Here is a 7,462-nt window from a genome sequence, read left to right on the forward strand (position 1 = left end):
AATGGATTGGATCATAGACAACATGTTTATGAAACTTGGATAAAGCACAAATTCAGGTATAGCTGCTAATATACTAGATAACAGAATCAAAATTTATGTTTAATATTCCCTTCCAGAATTTTCTGCTTTGCAGACAAACTCATTAGTCTGAAGTTTACAAAATCTGCTTTTTAAAAAGGACTACAGGGAGTTCCCATCATGGGGCAGCAGAAATGAATCCGACTAGGAACCATGAGGTTGCGGGTTTGATCCCTGACCTCACTCAGTGGGTTAAGGATCCAGCGTTGCCGTGGGCTGTGGTGTAGGTTTGCAGACATGGCTCAGATCCTGAGTTGCTGTAACTGTGGTGTAGGCCAGCGGCTATGGCTCTGATTCGACCCCTAGCCTGGGAACCTCCATATGCCATAGGTGCGGCCCTAAAAAGACAGAAAGACAAAAACAAACAAACAAACAAAACACTTGTGTAGGAGTTCCCATTGTGGTGCAATGGAAAAAAAAATCCAACTATTATTCATGACGACGTAGATTCGATCCCTGGCCTCGGTCAGCGGGGTCACGGATCCGGCATTGCCCTCAGCTGTGGTGTAGATCACAGACGGATCCCATGTTGCTGTGGTGTAGGCCAGCACCTGCACCTCTGATTCAACCCCTAGCCTGGGAACTTCCATATGCTGCAGGTGCAGCCCTAAAAAGCAAAACAAACAAATAAAAAAACAATTGTATAAATATAGTATGTGAGAGACCTGATTTAATAGTAGTCCAAGTGAGGGGTTTCCTGTTGTGGCTTAGCAGGTTCAGAACCTGACTAGTACCCATGTGGATGAAGGTTCCATCCCTGGCCTCACTCAGTGGGTTAGGTAGCTGGTGTTGCTGCAAGCTGCAGTGTAGGTCACAGATGCGGTCTGGATATGATGTTCCTATGGCTGTGGTGTAGGCTGGCAGCTGCAGCTCTGATTTGACCCTTCTCCTGGGAACTTCCATATGCTGCACTTGTACCTGTAAAAAATAATAGTAATAATAAAGTTATTACAAGATAATGGCTATTTCCCTCTGTTTGTGCAATATGTTTTTGTGCAATTATACAATATATTTGTCCATTTTATACATAGTAATTTGTATCTTTTAATCCCATACCCCTATCTTGCCCCCTATCTTGTGCCTCCCTCTTGCCCTCTCCCCACTGATATCCACTAGCTTGCTTCCTATATCTGTGAGCCTATTTCATTATATACATTTATTTTATTTTTCACATTCCATGTATAAGTGATAATGTACAATATTTGTCTTTGTCTGACTTATTTCACTAAGCATATATCTCTATGTGCATCCATGTTGTTCCTAATGGCAGAATTTCATTCTTTTTTTTTTTTTTTGGCTTGTGGCATGTGGAAGTTCAGGGATTGAACTTGAGCCACAGTTATCACCCAAGGGCCATAGCTGTGGTAGCACTGAATTCTTAGCGCACAGCACCAGAAGGGAAATTCCCAGAATTTCATCCTTTTTCATGGCTGAGTACTATTCCATTGTGAATATGAGAGAGTGTGTGTGTGTGTGTAACATCTTCTTCATCCAGTCTACCTATTGGTGGACACAAGGTTGCTTCCATATCTTGACTAATGTAAATAATGATGCTATGAACATTGGGATTCGTGTATCTTTTCAAATTAGCATTTTTTTTTTTCTTTTTAGGGCCATACCTGTGACATGTGTTCACAGGCTAGGGGTTGAATTGGAGCTACAGCTGCCAGCCTACACCTCAGCCCTAACAATGTGGGATCCGAGACATGTCTGCAAACTATACGGCAGCTTGTGGCAATACCAGATCCTTAACCCACTAAGTGAAGCCGGGGATCAACCCCACATCCTCATGGATATCAGTCTAGTTCTTTTGTTCCTAGCACCACACTTGAAGCATTTGGAAGTTTCCAGGCTCGAGGTCAAATTGGAGGTACAGCTGCCGGCCTTCACCACAGTCACATCAATATGGGATCCGAGCCGTTTCTGTGACCTACACCACAGCTCATGGCATCACTGGATCCCCTACTCTCAGCTGCTGAGCCACAATGGGAATTGCAGCATTTTTGTTTTCTTTGGCTATCACCCCGGAGTAGAATTGCGGGGTCATATGGTAGTTGTATTTTTACTTTTTCGAGGAACCTCCATACTGCTTTCCATAGTGGCTGCACCAATTTACATTCCTACCAACATGTACCAAAGAGTCCCCTTTCCAGCACATCCTTGTCACTATTTGTTATTGTAGGTTTTTTTTTTTTTCTTTTTTAGAGCTGCTCCTGTGGTATATGGTAGTTCCCAGCTTAGGGGTTGAATCGGAGCTATAGCTGCTGGCCTACGCCACAACCGCAGGAACACCAGATCTGAGCTGAGTTTTTGACCTACCCTAGAGCTCATGGCAATACCAGATCCTTAACCCACTGTGTGAAGCCAGGGATCAAAACCAAATTGCCCTGGATTCTAGTCGGGTTTGTTACTACTGAGCCACAACAGGAACTCCTATTGCTGACTTTTTGATAATAGCCATTCTGACAGGTGTGGGGTGATATCTCACTGTAGTTTTGATCTGCATTTCTCTTATAATTAGTAATGTTGAGCATCTTTTCATATGCCTGTTAGCTATCTGTATGTAAAAATGTCTATAGAGGCCATTTTTTTTTTTTTTTTTTTTGCCTCACCCCTGGCATGTGGAAGTTCCCAGGACAGGGATCAAACCCACACCACAGCAGTGACAACACTGATCCTTAACCTGCTGAGACACCAGGGAACTCTCTATTCAGGCCATTTTAAAATTGGCTTGTTTCACGAATTCTCTGGTGGTCTCGTAATTAGGATTCAGCAATTTCACTGCTTCCAGTGTTCAATCTCTGGTCTGGGAATTGAGATCCCACTTTAAGCACTGCACACCTAATAAATGAATAAATAAATAAATAAATAAGATGATTTGCTTTTTTGATGTTGAGTGGTGTGAGCTATTTATATATTTTGTATATTGATCATATATTTTGCAAATATTTTCTTTCATTCAGTAGACTGTCTTTGCATTTTGTCAATGGTTTCATTTCTTGTGCAAAACTTTTAAGTTCAGTTAGGTCCTGTTTGTTTATTTTTACTTTTATTTTCTTTGCCTTAGGAGACATATCCAAAAAAATTTGTACAGTTTATATTCAAGAGTGTTCTGGGAGTTCCCTTATGATGCAGTGGGTTAAGGATCAGGCATTGTTACTGCAGTGGCCTGGGTTGCTGCTGTGACTCAGATTCAATCCCTGGCCCAGGAACTTCCAAATGCCATGGGCCTGGCCAAAAACAAACAAACAAACAAACAAACAAAACAAACAAAAAACCTCAAACAATGCCTCTTCCCAGAAAAAAGGAGTGTTCTGCCTATATTCTATTCTAGGACTCTTACGGTTTTAGGTTTTACATTTAGGTCTTTAATCCATTTTGAGTTTATATTGAAATATGGTGTGAGGAAATTTTTTTTTTTTTTTTTTTTTTTTTTTTTTTTTTGTCTTAGCACTGAAACTGAGGCATATGGAAGTTCCCAGGCTAAGGGTTGAGTCAGAGCTACAGCTGCTGGCCACAGCCACAGCAGCGCTGGCTCCCTGACACACTAGGTGAGGCCAGGGGTCAAATCTGTTTCCTCATGGATACTAATCATGTTCGTTACCCCTGAGCCCTGACAGGAACTCCTAATCTCATTCTTTTACATGTAGCTGTCCCATTTCCTGAGCATTGCTTATTGGAGAGATTGTTTTTCTCCATTGTATATTCTTATCTCCTTTGTCAGATTAATTGACGGTAAGTGCATTGTTTGCAAATGAATTCTTAGATTGTAAATAAGAATGACAAAAACAGCTACTGCTTCAGTACTTAAAATGTACCGGCTCTGTGCTAAGCATAGTACATCAACTGTATTATTTATTCCTTATTTTGCCATAAGGTTAAGTCATATTACCATCATAATAACTACTTTCTGCATGGAGAAAATTGTAGAGATGTGTAGCAGCCAAGAACAGATAGCTAGATTGGGGAACTGGGTTTGAAACTGAGATCTGTTCTTCCCATAGAGAGATAGTTCCTCCTGTGCCTGGTTCAGTTCTTGTTACAGTAATAAACAGAGGAGTGAAATTAATTGGAATGAGGAGTATGTAAAACTGTGCCATATGAAGACTATCTGTGGGATGGAAATCCTGTGGTATCAGATTGTTATGATCATTATACAACTACAGATGTGATAAATTCATTTGAGTAATAAAAAAAAAGACTATCTGAAGGATATAAAAATGTTTAGCTTGGAGAAGGAAAAGAGACTTATAATTAGTATCTTAAAATCCTCGAAGGAAAGTCTGTCATTGGTAAAGAATAATGAGGCATTTTGGGTAACTCCGGAGAGTAGTGCCTGGAAGTTACCAGGAAGCAGATTACTTTTTTTTTTTTTTTTTTTTTTTTTTTGGCTGCAGTGAGCAGAAATGTGACATGGAATCTCAGTTCCCAGGGATTGAATCCAGGCCTCAGCAGTGAAAGCATCAAATCCCAACCACTAGACCACCAGGGAACTCCCCAGATTCCAATTTTGTCGAAAGGTATTTAACAATTAAGAGGTTTTTTGTTTTTTTGTCTTTTTGCCTTTTCTAGGGCCGCTCTCACAGAGTATGGATGTTCCCAGGCTAGGGGTCGAATCAGAGCTGTAGCCACCGGCCTACGCCAGAGCCACAGCAACTTGGGGTCCGAGCTGTGTCTGCCACCTACACCATAGCTCACGGCAACGCCAGATCCTTAACCCACTGAGAAAGGGCAGGGACCAAACCCGCAACCTCATGGTTCCTAGTCAGATTTGTTAACCACTGAGCCACGACGGGAACTCCTTTTTTTTTCTTTTTTTCTTTTTTTTTTTTTTTTTTAAAGCAGAATGGTCTGCCTTGAGAATTTTTAGAAGACTTTAACTAGAGGATGTATAAACTCCTGGTGGTTGTATGAAATAAAATATATTTTATGGCAAGAGAAGACATTTTTATTTATTTTATTTGGTAATTTATTTTTTTGGTCATGCCTGCATCATGCAGAAGTTCTGAGGCCAGGGATCAAACCTGTACCACAGCAATTACCTGAGCCACAGCAGTGACAATGCCAGATCCCTAACCCACTTCACCACCAGGGAACTCCCAAGAAAATTTTAAACATAAAAATTCTTCTCTGCTTTTGGTCTTCTCTCTCCCCACACTGCATTTTATACACAGGCTGATGCAGTGAAAATGCTCTAACCTTAACCTGCTGAGCCACAAGGGAACTCCCTCAAGTGACATATTATTCGCAATTAACATAATCCAGATCTACTAGTCATCCTTGTAGGTCATGTGACCCTTCGTTATAAGATCAAGAAGGAATGCTGCTTTTTTTCTCTCTCTCTTTTTTGGCCGCCCCAAGGCAAATGGAGTTCCTGGGCCAGGGATCAGATCCTACCATTGCTGCAGCTGTGGCAGCACCTGATCCTTTAACCCACTGTGCTAGGCCAGGGATTGAACCTGTGTCCTGGTGCTGCAGAAATACCACTGATCCCTTGCACCACAGGGGTAACTCCAGGAACGTTATCTTTTATACAGTCACCTTGTTGATACTGGGAGAATGCTGCTCATTATTGTTGAGCAGGTATCTCTGCTGATGGGAGAGGTTTGGTGGGTGCATAATGCAGAATCTGAGCCTCTCTTTTAATCCTCAAATTTGGCTCAAATAAAATTCTCCAATTCTTTCTTGGATTAACTGATTAATTTTCATCAACAGTTATATTGGCCTTTTGTGAAAGGTGAGAGGATGACCTAAATGACCGCTAAAATGACACTTCTACTTGAAGATTAAGTCATAAGAGTTTTTTTTCTTTTTTCTTTTTATGGCTGCACCTGTGACATATGAAAGTTTCTGGACCAGGGGTCAAATCGGAGTTGCAGCTGCTGGCCTATACCACAGCCACAGCAATGCTGGCTCCCTAACCCACTGAGCAAGGCTGGGGTTCACACTTGCATCCTCACTGACATTGTGTCAGGTTCTTAACCCACTGAGCCACAATGGGGAACTCCAGTCTTGGGGTTCTTTTAAACCCCTGCTCAAATTTCTCCATCTTAAAATTTTCTCCAACAGGAGTTCCTGTAGTGTTGCGGTGGTAAACAAATCCGACTAGGAACCATGAGGTTGCGGGTTCGATCCCTGGCTTTGCTCAGTGGGTTAAGGATCCGTTGTGGCCATGAGCTGTGGTGTAGGTCGCAGACACGGCTTGGATCCCAAGTTGCTGTGGCTCTGGTGTAGGCTGGTGGCTACAGCTCCGATTAGACCCCTAGCCTGGGAACTTCCATATGCCATGGGAAGCGGCCCTAGAAAAGGCAAAAAGCCAAAAAAAAAAATTTTTTTTCTCCAACAATCACAGCCCAGAGTGACTGGTCCCTTCTCTTAACTCTTCTCTCTGCTCCTCTTTAATACTGCACTCATGTGTTCCTCTCTCCAACACTAAATTCCCTTGAGGGTAAAGAACAGAGTTTTGCATATGGCAGGCACCCAAATATTTGTTTCAATTTAGTAATACAAAATTTCTCTTTTGGTAACATATTGTCCTATTTCTTTTGTTAGTCTTGGAAGTAGATTGTAGACCATTTGAAGTCAGGGATTGTGGTTTATATTTATTTGTATTCCCCATAGCACCCAATAGGTGCTTCGTAAACACTGCTTTAACTTGAGTGGAACCAGAAGTAAACCTTTGGACCAAAGAAATGAGAACAAAGGTGAAAGAAGTGAAAGGTCTAAGAATACCACTGTTTTGGAAACAAGTGTGTCCTTACAATCAATGAGATAAGATTCAGGAAGTTTTCCCACAGGCAAGCTGGATATACCAGGATCACTGAAAATTAAATCATTATGAAATAGCAACTAGAAAGGGTAAAGGTGTTGAACACTGAGTTTCAATTAAAAATGATTTAACATTTTCGTTGGAGTTCACTGGTGGCACAGGGGGTTAAGGATTCCATGTTGTCTCTGCTATAGCTGAGATTCCATCCCTGGCCCGGGAACTTCCACAAGCCGCCAGCCGGCTTCGCCCTGTTCCCCCTCCAAAAACCCTTAAAAAAATAAAAATGACGTAACAATGTAAATATTAACAGAAAGCTTGGGTATCAACATAGCCTGTAGAAAGAAGGCTTAACACAACTATTAGTCACAGTGAGAAGATAAGAGAAGATACGCAGTCACAGGGTTCTGCTGACTGATCAAACGTGTGAAGGACATATGCAGTCACTCACAGTGATGTTTATGGAGCATCTGTATGTCAGTTGCTTTTCCTACTACGGAATTGATCCCTTTCCCCTTTCTTTTCCCTTTCCTCCTCTCTGCGTGGCCCTGAATGCTGCGTATGGAGTGGACAGCGGAACAGTTTAGGAATACTGTCAAAGTATCACTCCACTTCTCT

This window comes from Sus scrofa, chromosome 4 (assembly GCF_054392235.1).
Source record: "Sus scrofa isolate SSC_HxYL_T2T_F1_AM1 chromosome 4, Sscrofa_HxYL_maternal_Yorkshire_Landrace_v2.0, whole genome shotgun sequence".
NCBI classification, from domain to species: domain Eukaryota; kingdom Metazoa; phylum Chordata; class Mammalia; order Artiodactyla; family Suidae; genus Sus; species Sus scrofa.